The 17,373-nt window shown below is 44.1% G+C and overlaps 2 protein-coding genes across 4 annotated transcripts in view; one reads left to right on the forward strand and one right to left on the reverse strand.

Moving 5' to 3' along the window:
• Nucleotides 1–17,373, reverse strand: part of bcl2l1 (BCL2 like 1) — a 53,619-nt gene that overhangs the window by 3,060 nt on the left and 33,186 nt on the right. The gene's annotated exons all lie outside the window — the stretch shown is intronic.
• The window catches only part of tpx2 (TPX2 microtubule nucleation factor), a 112,199-nt gene continuing 98,624 nt past the window's right edge, over nt 3,799–17,373 (forward strand). For both annotated transcript variants that reach the window (XM_062979157.1, XM_062979159.1), the window contains exon 1: nt 3,799–3,809. The gene's annotated coding sequence lies outside the window, so the exon portion shown is untranslated. The remainder of the gene's footprint in view (nt 3,810–17,373) is intronic.

Genomic DNA, 17,373 nt, shown 5'->3' on the forward strand with positions numbered 1-17,373 from the left:
CAATTCCTAACAGCCGGTAGGCTGTTAGGAATTGTGAGAGTTGAAGTCCAAAACTCCTGGAGGGACGAAGTTTGCCCATTTCTACTTTAAAGTCTAGACTAAAACCTAGAATGGAGCAACATGGAAGCCATTCATTCCCATGTGAAGAAGGCATACAGTTAGCACTGGTGGGCATTGGGAACCAGCGTGATCATTCAATGTGGACTTCTGGCTTTATTATGTTTTGTTTTATTTTCCATTCTGACATTTCTGGCAGTTTATGTGATCAGGGGCCAAGACAAAAATATTCCATAACCACCTGGGCATGCCTGTTGCTTCTTTATTGTTATTGCCATGTTTTCCAATGATTTTAAAAGCATATGTCATTGTTTTTTTTTAAAGAACACTTTCACTATTAAGTTTTTATTCATATAGCTTGTTTTTAATTCATTTGGCGAGCTCCTGTAGGTCCCATTCAGGAGAAAAATGGGACATAAAGTAAATAAATGACTAGGTTCGCCCATCTGCCTCACTGGGAATGGGAAACTCAGATTTTGTTTCCCTTGCCTTTTGGGGCTGGGTATTTGCACGCAGACCCAGTTGCATGAGAGAGACCCATGTGGTCCTTTCCGGCAAAGCTGTTTCCGGGGAAGTTGTCTGCTACGGAAAGGCCGTCCGGTGCTTTTTTGGTTCTGTTTCACAGGAGGCAGCCAGATGGGGATGAAGGGAGAAGTGACCTCAGCCAGTTCCTTACCCGGGGCTCAAAATAGATCGTTTTTAGTGATGGGAAGAGGATGTCTCTCCTTGGGTCCCTCATGCCATGTCATGAAATAACTGGAAGTTTTGTTTCTGTGCAGAACATGGGTCTGGAAAGCATTGGATGGGAACGGAATGCTAAATTTGCCAAACAGGTAAATCCCCAGGCCTTGGATCAATTCGGGGTCTCCCTAACAACAAGAGGAAGAGTGCTACCTCTGTTTTTCATCCCTCCTGGGGGGATTTCTCCTGCAAGCTGCATCATGCTGACATCAAGCAGAAGGACGGAAAGGCCTGGGGCTCTGGTGAATTGTTCTCCAGGTGTGAAAATAGTAATTAGGGTTTACAGAGCAATTGCCAAGTGTTCAAAGTGCTTCAGATTAATTTGCACTCCAGAATTGGTGTGCAACAGGCATGGGCAAACTTGGGCCCTCCAGGTGTTTTGGACTTCAACTCCCACAATTCCTAACAGCCTACCGGCTGTTAGGAATTGTGGGAGTTGAAGTCCAAAACACCTGGAGGGCCCAAGTTTGCCCATGCCTGAGATACACACTGCCAAAGCACTCCCAACAATTGCCACTTATCTTGGCCAAGGGAGTTCAATAACTGGATGAAACAATTGTCGAGAGAAGTCAGGAGGACTGCAGGCAAAACACAAGACCCATCACGAGGAGGAAGAAGAGGAGGAGGAGGGCAGGGAGCGGAGGGAAGGAAGGCAGGAGGCACACCATGAGACCTGGGTCACAGGAAGGCAGCCTCCTCACGAGGGTAAAGAGAAGAGAAAGTGGCACTTTGTTCCGTTCAAAGCCTTTGACCCACTCGACAAGGGCACCTTGGGATAAACAAAGAACTCAGGGAAGCCTGGGGGAGGCATTCAGGAGGCCCAGAATATGTCCCTGACCACGAGGACCACAGGCTTGAGTTTTAAGAAAAGTCAAGCAGATGGTTTAGTGAGGAAAAAATCCCAAACTGAAAGTGCCATGCAATTTGCTGTGGAAATTTCCGCTCCAGCCCCAGAGTCTTGTTGAAGCTCTTCCTTTACAAGGCTTGTATGTATGTATGTATGTGTGTGCATGAATATATGTAATTTAAAAACAACAACAAACACAAGAGTAATAGAAAATACAAACTAGTAAAAGACAAAGGTTTCCCCTGACGTTAAGTCCAGTCATGTCCGGCTCTGGAGGTTGGTGCTCATCTCCATTTCTAAGCTGAAGAGCAGGCGTTGTCCGTAGACACCTCCAAGGTCATGTGGCCAGCATGACTGCATGGAACGCCGCTACCTTCCCGCCGGAGAGGTACCTATTGATCTACTCACATTGGCATGTTTTCGAACTGCTAGGTTGGCAGAAGCTGGAGCTAACAGCGGACACTCACTCCACTCCCCGGATTTGAACCTGGGACCTTTTGGTCTGCAAGTTCAGCAGCTCAGCGCTTTAACACACTGAGCCACCGGAGGCTCAAAATACAAACTATATACAGTAGAGTCTCACTTATCCAAGCCTCACTTATCTAAGGTTCTGGATTATCCAAGCCATTTTTGTAGTCAATGTTTTCAATATATTGTGATATTTTGGTGCTAAATTCATAAATACAGTAATTACAAAATAACATTACTGCATATTGAACTGCTTTTTCTGTCAAATTTGTTGTAAAACATGATGTTTTGGTGCTTAATTTGTAAAATCACAACCTAATTTGATGTTTAATAGGCTTTTCCTTAATTCCTCCTTATTAACCAAGATATTCGCTTATCCAAGCTTCTGCTGGCTCATTTAGCTTGGATAAGTGAGACTCTACTGTATATGTAAAAACTACACAGCTATATGTAACCTACTGCAACTATAACTACACTATTTTTAGTACCTACTAAAAATAACATACTGTGCTCCTAAGAATAAAGCATACAAATAAACACACATGCAGAAAACTGACAGACAGGCAAAAAGAGAAATCTACAAACCTCCTACTCACTATCTGATGGTTATATCTCTTATTAGTCTACTCTTGTTTATTGAGATTACACAGGCACACTTCTGCTTTTAATGGCCCTCTTCTAATTCATAAATCTCACGACTGACAAGGTCTCTTTAGCATTTCTCCCACTGTCAAGCATCTCCTTCAAAATGTGATGAAATTGTTTTTTTCAAAGGGAGAATCCAAGCTGCTGCCTCTTGCGTTGCACCCAAATCTTCGAAGCAGCAGGGATGGAAACTGCAACTTCTCCATGGACCGGGGACACAGCACTTCCTCTAACTTTGCCCAAAATAACCAAGGCTCACCCTGGTCAGTGAGACCATCCCCACCTGCTTGGCTCATGACTGGTGGAGTGGGTCTGATAAGCCCCAAAACGGTCCCCGGTCAGGCTTTTGCACCCTGCGTCCCAGAACAAAGCCAAGCCGCAGCACACCATCATCCCCACTGGCAGAGGCTTTGGCTCTACTGCAAACTTAATCGGGAGAACAAAGGAGCGACCCGCCGTCTCTTGGGCTTTGGCCAAGCTCGAAAGGCTTGCACAAAGCAGGAGTGGTGGTCAAGAGCCTTGGTGTTTGCTTGATAAAACAGCAGGCCTGCTGAGGGTCAATCCACCCTGAAAGGTACACATCTGGGTGTTTCCCCAAGCCGAGGCTGAAAAGGAAGGGGCCTGAGGCTGTTAGGAATGGTGGGAGTTGAAGTCCAAAACACCTGGAGGGCCCAAGTTTGCCCATGCTTGCTCTATACCCTTCAAGACCTCCTTGTCCTACCTGCTGCTTCGCAAAGCCTATCAACAACACTGGGCAGCCCTACAGGCAAGAAGAAATGAGGGTTTAAATGCCAGACAGAGGTTTACAGAAGGCACCAATTTTTAAAGAAATTCCAGTCATCATCTTTCTTGGAGCTGTTGCATCCAATGAATAAACCATCTGCAAAACAGGAATGGGATTAAAATATCAAAACTGTAAATTCGTAATGTTTTCCTACTATTTTCTTTCCTCCCTGCTTAGCGACAAAAAAAAAGGGCACTCTGATTTTAGGCTCTTGGGAGTTTCAGTCTGAGCACTCCGACTGTTATTTACATACGGCTCCGGTTTGAGGTATTTTCTGAACTGTCTGGAGCACGAGACTGCAAAATACAGGAGTCTGGGTTACTGAAATGAAGGCAGGACTCTGAGGAATGTCTGTGCGCAATGCGTAGAAGAGGCCACAACAAGATCTAGGGAGAGGGGAGCCTGGCTTCAAGGTGGGCACTACCATCCGTCTTCCACATTCAAGGCCCCCTCAAAAAGGAAGAACCCAGATTAAACCTGGGAGAAAACCTTTGTAGGAAACCAGGAAAATGAACAAAATCTGGCTACCAGTATTAAAAAACTCCAAAATCAAAACAGTAAATGAGGAGCAACACTCTAAAAACAGAAGAATTCCAGACATGGATTAATCAGAGGCAGCTAATGACTCTGAACAAAGGATTATCCCAGGCCAGGAGGTGACACTGGGAAAGCCATTTAATGCTAATTGAGGTGATTAATTACAACATTCACACTGGTCTCCAACAGTAAAGGTAAAGGTTTCCCCTGACATTAAGTCCAGTCATGTCTGACTCTTGGGGTTGGTGCTCATCTCCATTTCTAAGCCGAAGAGCTGGCGTTGTCCGTAGACACCTCCAAGGTCATGTGGCCGGCATGACTGCCTGGAGCGCTGTTACCTTCCCGTATGTGATCTACTCACATTGGCATATTTTCGAACTACTAGGAGCAACAGCGGGCACTCACTCCGCTCCCGGAATTTGAACCTGGGACCTTTCGGTCTGAAAGTTCATCAGCTCAGTGCTTTAACACACTTCGCCGCCGGGGCTCCTGGTCTCCAACAGACAAGAGTTCTTTTCCCACCCAGGATCTTCCACAGATATATAAACCTTCCTTGCTTAGTTTCTCCATACCTCAAAACCTTTGAGGATGCCTGCCATAGATGTGGGCGAAACGTCAGGATAGAATACTTCTGGAACATGGCTATACTGCCCAGAAAACACACAAACCCCAATCTCTGGGTCCTTCTGCATGATTTTATAATCAATTTCTGCTGAATGCTGACAATAAGAGAGTCATAGTGGAGGACCTACAGAGAACATTTTAATTAAATCTGTAAATACGCGAAACCTACACATGTGTGACTGCACTTGGGATTGTTCTCTTCAGGACAGGTCAGCGATGGCATCGATCGTGTAAATAGCATGGAAAAACACAGATGGCTGACCCTATCTTTCTCCACCCCTCTTCTCCAGAGCCCACACTGCAATGTAACTTGCAGCTGTCACTCTGGAAGGACACACTTCAGCAAGGCAGGCTGACCGGCTTCCTGAAGGCCGCTAAGGAACGATGGCAGACACACAGCAAAGCTACCAATGGTATCTAGCATCTAGCCTGACCAGTGCCAAGAAGACCAGCAAGGCTTCTCCCCATTAGTTTACAACCACTGTCATTTCTTCAGCTATAAAATGCACAAGGGTCCCTCCCCTCCTCTATGTTTCTGCATCAGAGAATAATCCTGGTCTGTCTCCCTCCCTCATCTCTCCTACAAAGAAGAGAAGGAGGAAGGCATGAAGAGGAAGCCCAAAAGAACAGGGTCTGAAAGGGATGCCTTTTAGTGTAGCATAAAAATAACTGAAGGAGGGGGTGAGTGGCCTGGCGCCAAATTAGACATGGAGAAGAGCCTTACAACTCCCAAGATGCCAGATCCTATCTGATTCTGGGAGCTGAACAAGGTCAGGGACATGGATAGGGTCTTCCAAAGAACATCAAGGACCGGAGGCTATGTCAAGGACGTCAATGGCAAACGACCTCTGAGGAGTCTTTGCTTAAGAAAACCCTAGGAAATCCATCTTATTGACACTTGAAAGCATGCCTGTGCATGCATGCGCACAGAGCAGGGCATCTCAAACTATCTTATCTGAATTCCCCCCTTTCTAGTGTGTAAGGGATCATTGCCCTATTAGTGTTCATTTGGTTATAAGTGTCCCTTTCATAAATACTCATTACGGACTGACAGTTCAGTTTTGGTCCACACAACCATCACTTTGAGAAGCACTGACGTATCACAAGACGGAGGTATTCCTTCCTCCCCAGAAATAATAGGATGGGAAGCAGGTCTGAAATGGTTCGGCATAGGAATCAGACCAGGAAAAAGAAAAAGAAGGAGCTCAGTGTGCTAGCAGCCAGGAAACGTCATAAGTCGTCACCACCGCAATTGGTCTTGATGAAAGGATTACAGATTTGTTAAATAAAACAGTCTCTTACAGTTTTCAACCACGGAGGCTAGGAAGATCCTCCCTGCTGAGCAGCACTTTACCAAATGCCTGGGCTCTCTAAGCTGCCATTACAACAAGTAAAAACAAAGATGGAAACCCCCAAGGGTCATCCAGTCCAACCCCCTTCTGCCAGGAAGGAAGGCACAATCCAAGCCCTCCTGACAGATGACCATCCAGCTTCTGGTTAAAAACCTCTAGAGAAGAAGACTCCACTGGACTCCTAGGTAGCACGATATCCCACTGTTGAACAGCTCTTACTGCCAGGAAGCTTCCTGATGTTGAAGTGGAATCTCTTTTCCTTCAATTTGAATCCATGGATCCATTGTGCCTAGTCTCAGAAGCAGCAGAATATAAGGTTGCCCCTCCTCAATGTAGCATGCTTTCAAGTATATAAACATGACTCTTATGTCCCTCTCTTGTTCCGAGCTGAATCTAACCTCATCCCTTTGGTCATGGCTGAAAGTGGTTGCCAGGCCACACAGGCTGGGCTTTCTGCAATCTGACTCCAACCGAAACGGCCACAAGGGAGTCCCTACTGACGCCAGGGCCTGCCTGGACCCATGCGCTGTTCTGGCCCCATGCCTCGAGTTGCCAGAGCACCAGCTGGCACAAGGGGCCTGAAATGAGCTCCATCTATTGTGCTCTATGACTCTGAGAAGCACTTAAAAAAAGAAAGAAAGAACCAGATCCCAGGGTTGCCCCGACAATATAGGCCTTGGCATTTCTCATATATCATGTGCCAAGTGCCACAGGCATCGCAATCTTTATTAGACTTTCCCGGGCAACTCAATAAAATAGAGTGGGGCCTATATTACTCAGGGTTTGTGGCACCTCTTTTGTTTCTTGCTGGTTCACAAGGTCCACCAACCAGAAAGTATGAGATGGTGCTTGGGAGGTGGAGGTGGTGGGGAGCCGCATCCAAAAGGGTGACTCAGGGGGCTCATACTGTAGATACAGGCTCATTGTGGGTAACAACTATTGTCAAACAACAGTTAAAATATAAGCCTGTATATACAAACAGCAAAAGACATCTGAGTTACTAGGTTTCCCCCCTTGAAAGGTATCTATGTTGTGAGCCTCCTCTCCATCGTCTGGTGGAAAATGCCATCGTCTTGCTAGGGATTGTGTAGAGAAGTGCTCCCCTTTTATCAGTTTTGAACCTCCAACCTTTCTGCTCTGGTGCCTTCGAGTACAGTTCTGTAATAGAGGGATCAAAAGCATCCTAGCCAATGTTTCCGCACTGAGCATTACTGCTTTACACTTCTATCATGGCTCTTCTTTCTTGATATTTTAAAATCTACGTTAAGGAAATCCAAATGTTGCGACCTTTCCGCACTGAGGAGTTGCTTCAGTCTCTTAATAATTTCAGTTTCATCCTTCTGCAATTTTTGTCAGCTCTAAATTACCCACTTCCAGGTCTGATGGAAAAAGAAATATAGAAAGCATTCCTCTCATGACCATACTATAGATTTGTATAAAAGCTTTATGATACTAACAGTTATATTTTCTATTCCTTTCCCAGTGATCTGGGTTGACCTTTTCATCCTGCAATTTACCCCAATTCCAAGATTTCTTTGCTGGTTAAGGGCAGCCAGCTCAGCTCCCGTCTGCTTATGTGTAAAATTAAGACTTTTTTGCATGAATGCACATCACTTGCTTACAACGGACTACATTTCACTGTTCACTCCTCACTTGGAAACATTCTCTTATCACTTTCCCTTTAAGTGTCCTAAACAAGAGTATGTCATCAGCAAATCAGACACCTTACTGTTCAACCCAAAAGGAAAGTCATTTATGGAAAAGTAACGGTAATAAACATGTTTCGTTGTTTCAAGGTCTCTGCTATCATTTATTCTTTCTCTCTGCTCTTTCTACCATTTTCTGCCTCTCCACTTGTCCCATGACTGCCACGTTTGCTCAGAAGTGATGGATGCTGTCAAAGGCCTTTTGAAATTCCAAATAAACAACTGGCTCTATCCTGCTCCCATGACTGTTGATATACTAAAAGGGATGTGAAACAGGACATGCTTAACAGAAGTCATGTTGATCTTGTTCAGCAAAAATTGTCTTCTATATGCCAAATATTTTTACTTTTCAGAAGTTCATCAGGAACAAACAGTAAGCTGTAATTTTCCACATCTCCCTTCTCTCCAGCCCACTTGCATCTTGTTAAAAATGACGTCATGCTGGTTTATTTTTCAATCCTCTGGTCTAGATCAGGGCTTCTTAAACTTTTCCGCTCGCGACCTCTTTCCGCCCGAGAAGTTTCTACGGGACCCCCGGGTATATAGGCATATAAAATAGGTATACAAATCAAACATTTACTGAAAAGAAATCAGTACTTGCAAGGCTAGCAAAACAGGCTGATCTCCCTTTTTGTGGAGTACAAACATTTTCTGAAGCATTTAATGCAGAGTTCACTGAAAACACTGAATGTTCTTGCTAACAGATTTGTGTAAATGGGTGGCGTTCAGAAGCCTTTCATTGTTGCCAAAGTTTTCAGGACCCCAACGTTGAGCAAAGCGGACCCCGATTGGGGTCAGGACCCACAGTTCAAAAAGCAGTGGCCTAGAATTGCAGGAAAAGTTACATTTTTTTTCTTAGAAAATTAGAGATATCATGTTCACAATTTTTCATTTTAATAGGTCCCTAAGATTTAAAATCTCTTCCTTTATTATCTTTGCCTTGGCTGCACAGATCTCCCACCTGAAAACATCACTTTGGGCACAGGTTATTTGCCCTACATTTTCTGCAGTGGAAAGTGATGCAAATAATTTATTTAGCTTCTCTGCAACCTCATCCTCCTTTACTACTTAAAATAACTCCCTTGGTCCAAATGCCTTCCAAGTTCATTTTCTACGTCTGATGCATTTCAAGTTTTAACTGCCAGTCTTGAAAATTATTAGCAATCTGCTACGCAAACAGAGTTTATTTGTATTTTGCAGCCCATATTGTTTGCCAAGGGATTTTTTTTTTGTTCTTCCCACTTGGGCAGGACTTCTAATTTTGGAAGGAACTCTCCTGTTGACACTTCATGTAAACTACGCTGGTGATTGCCTGGACTTTGTGGTTAGGTTCCTGGCCCTTGGTATGCCGCCTATGCTGTGCTTCTATTATTGCGGCTTTAAAGCTACCGCAAGCATTCTGGAGAAATTTGACCCTCTTGACTTTCAACTTCCTTTTTAAAAATCCTCTCATTCCAGAAGCATTTCCTCGACTGAAATCAAATGTGACTTTGCTGGACTTTCTTGGCACCCTTCCATTTACATCACAATGATGTAAGCGAACTTGGAGGTCTTGACTGGCAACCCAAACCAGGTTGCCAAGTTCTCTTGGCGATAGTTTTCAACATTGTTGGTGCTGAGGATTATTGGTGCTCTGCTCCAGGACTCTGGCCATTTAGAGAAGGGATTCTTAAAACTTTTGCACTTGGGAATCTTTTTTGGCTTAGGATATTTTTACATGACCCCAGGTATATGAGTATATGAAATAGGTATAAAATTCAAACATTTACAGATAACAAACCAGCATTTGCAAGGGTTGTGATATAGGCAGATATTCCTTTTCATGAAGTACAACTAAAGCATCTTCTGCAGAGTCCACTGTGAACACTGCACAACATTTTCATGTAAACGTTTAAAACAGCCACTAGGTGGCATTCGGTAACCATGTACTGTTGCTAAATTTTTCGGGACCCCTGCGTTGAGCAAAGGGGACCCCATTTGGGGCTGGGACCAACAATTTAAGAAGCAGTGCTCTATATGAAGCACAGCATCCACAGTCTTCAGATCAGGAAGGAAATGTGCTATGTAGTCTATACCGTTTTCACAAATCCAGCTGTCTATGGTTGCAATGATCTTCCACTGGTCCCACAAGACATGTTCTTGATGAAGAAGACATCAATTCATTCTGCAATCTATTAGGTCCAACCTATGCTGCACAAGACTCTTTTCCCAAGAACTAAGAACTCAATGTACCAAGTAGGTAAAGTTGGCTCCTGTGTGGAGGATAACTGAAAATGTTGCACTTGGTGCTTTCTACCATCATGGCACCTTTTTCTTCAGCCATTGAATTCACCAGAAAAAAACACACACGTTTGTTTATTAGCAAAAATGGGAAAGAGGGGGACACACTGCAGATTGCCTTGGCCTCCTTGCTAAGTGGCTAAGCTCCTTTGTCTGCTTCTTAGGGAGGCTGAGATTCTTCCTTGTAATAAAAGAGATGGCTTCTTACTCAGGTCTTATTATTTGGACCTCCAGGTAAAATATGATTCCTTAACTTCAGGGGTAGACAAATTGCACCCCATGGACTGCATTTGGCTGCAGGGACCAACTTTTCTGGATGCTAAAATCATCACCAGACTCAGAAACCACCCAAATGGATTTTGTGAAATTCCAACAAGCATTCCGGAATTCCATACTAATCCAAACACTTCAATTTCCCTCTGCATTTCCTCTCAAAGTGGGGAGGGGTATTTGACCTTGCTTTAATGGTGTATGTGTCCACAGTAGGGTCTGGGGCAAATCTTCCCCTCCAAGTGAAGAACTCCTAACGACTGACAGAGCTAATTGTTTAATATTTAAAGCTGAGCAAAGGAAAAATGGATTTCAGACTTTCCTGGGAAGTGAGATCCCCACTTATTCATTTATTAAGATGGACCTTCTCAATTCAGCTATCAGATCACTAGGGATAAATCCGTGGGCTATATTCTCCCTATAGTCTAGCGTTACAGATCCATTTTTCAGTGCCCATTGGCCAGCTAAATCTATCAGTTATTGGAAACCATTCAAGGTGCCATGTTTGTAGCAAGAGGAAGAAATATGGCCATGAGACGTGAGTGTGCTGCAAATGTGTCTGAATGGAAGGGCAGTGGGGAATCTCCAGCCCTGGAAAGGATGCAGCCTGCCTTTGGACACTGCCTGGAAAGCTCTGGCAAAAAATACTTGGCTGTCTGAAGAGGAGGAGAGTGGAAATTTTTTCTGATGCTGTATTTTTCCATGGGAAGCTTTCCACAAGGACATGCAGAAAAACACATCTGCATTTATCCACAATTGTCCAGATTCTCATGCTGCAGCAATCCTTCACTTAAAAAATCTGTTCAAATGATGATATTGAAACAGATTTTTCTGAACTTGGTAAAGAAAGTGATAAATAGTGCAGAGTGTGTGAGAGAGGCTGAAGATACAACAATTCTTCATTCAGCAAAAGAGAGATAACTGTTGATACACACACACACACACACACACACATATAGGATCCAGATACATGTGTCTTCAAGTCGCCTGTTGACTTATGATGACCTCATGTAATTCACACGGCTTTCTTAAACAAGAAATACCCAAAGGTGGTTTGCCACTACTTTCCTTTGAAACCAGCCCCCACCTAAGTATCAACCAGGCCCAACTCTGTTTAGTTTTCAGTTTCAGGTGGGGTTTCTGACAATTTTAGGGCATTAAGGCTCTCTATATTAGGTACAAGTATCTGCTATTTTAAAAAAGAGTTTTTTTCTGAATATTATTACAAGTACATTAAAACCCCTTAACAGCAGAACCCATGCCTGCAGTTCCACTTATCTGTGGCCAGAAGAAAAGGTTCTCACTAGGAATTTACTAGGTCCTCCAGGTGATTTTATTATATGCTTTCCCTGGAGGTTATCACGGAATTGCACTGGGGCAGCTAAGGGGCAACCGGATGCAGCGGAATGGACCCTATTTGAGGATCTTAAACCAGGCATGGACAAACTTCAGCCCTCCAGATGTTTTGGACTTCAACTCCCACAATACCGGCTGTTAGGAATTGTGAGAGCTGAAATCCAAAACACCTGAAGGGCCGAAGTTTGCCCATGCCTGGTCTAAACAGATGGAAGTCATAGTCCCACTCTGTTCTGCTTTGGTCAGACTTCACCTGGAATAATAACCCTTTGTCCAATTCTGGGCAAAGCAATTCAAGAAGGAAATGGACACAATGGAAGGTGTCAAGATAAGGGCTACCAAAAAAGTCAAAGATCTGGAAACTATAAAACCCTGTGAGAAGTGATTTAGGGAGCTGGGTATGTTTAGCCTGTAGAAGAGAAAGTTGAGAAGGGAACACGATAGCCATGTTTAAATATTTGAAAGGATGGCCTACTGAGGAGGGAGCAAAAGATTCAAAGATGTCTGACCATGGAAGAAGCACCCCACAACTGAGTCAACATCTCTTGATAGAAAAAAAATGTTTCCATTCACAATGTACAGTATTTCCTGGCTTCAGCCAAATACTTGATACCTCAGGGATGGATCCTCTAAGCTCAGCAGATGCTGACGGTAAGCAACAAACAACCCCTCAAGAACTCTGCAGCATCACAAAACCCCACTCAGAAGAGATCTCCCTCTAGTTTCACTTGTAAGGGCTGACAAGGTAGACCTTGTGGCTATTATTAGAGGAATTATGAAATGCCTCGGTCTTCCTCTGAACTCAAAAGTCCATTTCTCATTAAAGGCTGGACAGATGCCAAAGCCTAATGCAATTGCAGACATGCAGACAATTGCAGATATGCATACTAAAGGAAAGAAAGCTGAATGAGGAACTGCCCGTTTCTTTAGCATTAAAAGTGCCAGTCTGTGCACTTTTAAGCAAGTTCTCTAAATTGTCATGAACAAACATCATCGACAAGAAACTACTGTACTGTCAGTCCTTCGCATTTCAGTGCCTGACTCCAGCAGATTTGATTATTTGTGGATTTGATTAAAATGGTTTCTATGTTTTCTATGGTCAACTTCTGCTGGCATTTCCCCTTTTCTGGGGAATTATCTTGCACGTATCTGTGGGTCGTATCAAAATTCATAAATTTGGCTCTAAAACTTTCCCTCAATTTATCCATGAGACTGACTTATGCACAAGTGTATACCTCAAAGGGTCGACAAAATAAACTGGAAACACCCTGATGTGAAAGGGAACTAGTGTCTACGGACATCAAAATGAAGGTTTTACTAGAATAAAACTATTTTTCTCCCTCACATCAGCCGACATCATAATGCACAAGACCAGGCCTCCCTGATTCTGGAAAAAGAAAAATTCCATTTTTTGAAAGAGAATGGTTATTATCCAATTAAGGAAGAAACTGCTGTGCTGAAATTCGGAAGAAGGTGATTCAGAGTTGATGCCGCATGCATTGCGGAAGAAGGATGACCCGCCAAGCGCTGGGCTCATCGTCCCCCAGTGACGCTATGCTGTTATTCTCCTACCATCACATTTCCCTGATAGCAACCAAATGCTCATTAGGAGAGAGGGGAATAACCGAGCTAAGAAAGCATATTAAACTGACCTACATAACCCTGCGAGACGCAACCATTAAAGCAGCACCGGGGACTGCGCTGTCACTGGAAACGGCAGTGTTCTGACTCTCTTTAAAAATGAAAGAGAGAAGGTGTGGTTTAATAGGCAGGGGAGGGGGGCCGGCAAGTTCTTCTCATCAGATCAGGATCATCCTGGAAACAGGAGCTGCACTTTCTAAAGCCCTGCTTGTCTGCTCTGACTATATAGGCAAGACAACATGGCATTAATGCAGCTCAGGAATATGTGAGCTGGCAAAGGAATGGCGGATTTGCCTATGCTGACACAGGTCAACACATTTAAACAATATGGAAGACAAATCACCAAAGCCCATGCACACATGCTTAGGCAGATCAAGGAGGATGAGTTCTTGGATCATCTGCTAGTCTCAAAGCAGACTCTTGGCAAAGTGATGGATGTGTCTCCGCTGTTTCTGTGGGGTTTTTTTTTAAAAGCGCAGGGAGGTTTCCATAGGGGCCTGCCTTGTACCCAGGGAGAAGGACTTCCCCAAAGGAAGGGAACAGTCTACAAAACTGGTTTAAGATGGAAAAGCTTTTCTTGGACAGATCCTAATCCAAGACACAGGAGAATTCCGAGGTTACCAAAAAAGGAAAGGCACAGTACTAACTTCGGCTGGAAAAAACACGAATCACACAAGTATAGGATGAGTGACACCTGGCTTTAAAGTTGTCCGTGATAAAGGTACCTAGGAGTCTTAGTAGACCACAAGCTGGATATGAGTCAACAGTGTGATGCAGCAAAGAAAAAAGCCAATACAATTGTATAGGCTGCATCCATAGGAGGAAAATGTCAAGATCGAGGGAAGTCATAGCTCCACTCTCTTCCGCTCTGGTTAGATCTCAGCTGGAATAGCACTGTGTCTAGTTCTGAGCACCAACATTCAAGAGGGAAATGGACAAGTTGGAAGGCGTCCAAAGAAGGGCGACCAAAATGGTCAAAGATTTGGGGAACCAAGCCGCTTGAGGCGCTGGGTGTGTTTGGCTTGGAGAAGAGAAAGCTTGTTTTCTGTTGCTCTACAGACTAGAACATAATAAGCCATGGATTCAAATTGCAGGAAAAGAGATTCCAGCTAAACATTAAGAACTTCCTGATGGCAGGAGTTGTGGAATATGAAGTGGAATATGCCTGGGATTCTGATAGAGTCTCCTTCTCTACATGTTTCTAAGCAAGGGCTGGATGGCCACCAGTCAGGGGTGCATGGATGATGTCTTCCTGTCTGGCAGAATGGGGTTGGCCTGGATGGCCAACTCTGGGATTCTACGAAATATCGTATGTCACGAAACAACCCTGCAGTACCTGAAGAGGGCAGAGTTGCTTCTGAAAGGAGCATCCAGTGTGGTATAATCCGTGTTGTCACTCCAAACTAAATAGACATGCCACCCACATTATGGCCCTATGTTCCATACTATATCTTTTCTTTGACATGCAGGCATGTATATATACTCCCAGATACATTCTTTAAAACTTGCAAAAGTTTTTATATTGAAATATGTAAATTCACTGAAAAGGAGAAGGAGAAAAGGGCTGCCAATATTGGAGGAAAATCAAAAAGATATTTGTAACAGCTTGCTTATTCAAAAATATTAATTACTAAAATTTTGGCTTGAAGAATAGTTCACAAAACGGATATGCCAAGCAACACAAATAAAATCCTCTCTGTTTTTTTCCAGAAAATGGGAGAGAAATGCAAAATATCCCTGGGCATTTGATAAAGGAGGCTGTCCTTGTGACAGCTGTTCTTGCCACAATAAACTAATGTTTTTTTCCCACAATGCTGCGGCAAAAATTGCCTTTTAATTACCACAGACAGATCTGGCTCCTCTTCTAGGCAATATCCAGACCTTTGTTGCGAAGAGCAGATTTCCTAAGGCCATTTGTTTTCTGTTTCCTCTCTTTGGGCTTGGAAGAAAGAAAAGAGGGTGGCTTGCCCTGTTCCTGCTCCTTGGGTCCGCTCCCTCCTGCCTCCACATGACTGTCCCTGCTTTCGAAAGGGAAGAGCGGCCCTTTGTTCTCTTGAGACCAATAGACAATTGTCTCTGGGAGAAAGGGAGGAGGTGGCACAAGAGGAGGAGAGCCCATCCTTTGTAGGGCTGCTCCTCCTAACAATACCCTATTGTTCCCAGAATCTACCCCACCTTCTCCCCAGCAGCCTTTGACTGCTGCCTCTAAAGGAGGGACTAACAGAAGAGTTGCTTCAAGGGAGGTCCTGAGAATGATGATTTTGGAACAGAGCGGGTCATCTCAAGGACTGATGCCCAGCACAAGGAAGGAGATCCCACCCACACCTTAAGATGTATTCCTTGCTGTGAGACAAACAACAGTGGAAGAGTCTCAATCAGACAGAGGTCAGATATCCATCTTTCAAGTGTGCCAAGTTGTGTACTCTTGCATGGCAGGAGATCGCTCTATGGCCACCATTTCCCCAGGATGACACAAAGATGCTTTCTGCTCAAGATGCTTGAGATGGTCTAACTTGGTTATTCCTCCTTAGTTGATGTTCCTACAAAAGAGATGTCCAAACCCTGTTTGCCCCAAGGAAATCAGCCTGGCTACCACTCTTGAGGAACCCATTCTCGTGCCAGAAGAAACTGAGAAAGTGAGGGTCACTCTCGCCATCTGATAAATAACCCAATTGCTGTTAATGTGTCTGCATCAAGACCTCACCTCACACCAATTTTTCTCCCATTAGAGAAAATTCAAACATGACAGGGGAGAAAGATTGGAAAGGGCAAAGGAAAAGGAGAAGTACATTAGTAAGCCCTTTTGAAGGATTCAAAGGGGATTTAATGGAAGACAAAGGAGACCTTAGCAGGGATGTTAATAACAGGGTCTTTTGAAAGTCTCTGGTTCATAGGGTTGTCATAGGTTGAAGCTAATGATGGCAATTAGCATCAACAACAACACCCCACGCAGATTGTTGAGAGAGAAAGGATGCAAATAACCATACTGACTGGCAATTGCCAAGTTAACAACCTCCTGGTCTGAAGCATTCATCATACAATGGAAGGTTCCCCACTTATGCATTTGAGCTATGTACATATGAGGCCTTACTTCCACAGGGCTGTACATTTAAAAGAAACAATACCTGCAACAGGAAGAAAGCTCTCTTGTGGGGAGATTATCAGCATACAATGAATGATTTACAAGGCCTTTTAAAATGTACCATTTGGACACAGATGTGTAAAGGCCTGGAAGTAATGGGGGAGTCATGATGCCTTTGTGCTCATGGGCACAAAGGCATCACGGGGCAAAGAGTGGCGTGGTTACAGTGATCAAAAACACAGTGACCTTTGCGGAGGGAACCTGACCGTGGTGGAAGAACAGAAGCCTCTCAGGAGGAGAGGCAGGAGCCTTTGAAAAGGGGCATGTAGATAAGGGTTGGGACACGGACCTCCTCCTTCTCATCTTGCCTAGTATGAAACTGTGCTAGCCAAGAGCTGTGCTGCTGTTTTGGTAGTTCTGTCCAGTACCTAGCAAGTTACTGGCACAAAGTAAATGTCAAAAAACATGAAACAGCTTGAGAGGAAGAAGGGAAGGCTGGAATCAGATGCCGAATGCTTAAAGGCACAAAGAAATGCTGGAGAGAAGCCAGCCAGCTCCTAGATCTGGCTCGCGGACGTCAAATTCCAAGAAAGCTCTCTTTCTAAGAAACGAAGTACTTTGCTGAGCAGAAGATAAACTTCTTCCTATCTGAAGCAGAGAGTTATCAGGAGATGCAAGGTCTGGGGAGGGGCCACACGAAGGACAAGCATCACTGATCATCCCAATTCCATTCTTGGTTTTGGGGAGGAGGAGAAGGCACACCACTTACCACACGCTTCTTCTCTTGCATCATCAGAACCTTCTCGAATCTATGGTGATTCTCTTTCCCTTATGTCCACATAAAGTTGAGCAATGCAGGGAAACTGAGCATGTGAGACAATGTTGACTTACGTGACAGTCTATATGGAGAGTCACTCTGACTGCATTTATGCGCAACAGCATGCTAGACCTCTGAAATACTTTTGGCAGATGAGGGGTGAGGC

The sequence above is a fragment of the Anolis carolinensis genome, chromosome 4 (assembly GCF_035594765.1).
Source record: "Anolis carolinensis isolate JA03-04 chromosome 4, rAnoCar3.1.pri, whole genome shotgun sequence".
In the NCBI taxonomy this organism is placed as follows: Eukaryota; Metazoa; Chordata; class Lepidosauria; order Squamata; family Dactyloidae; genus Anolis; species Anolis carolinensis.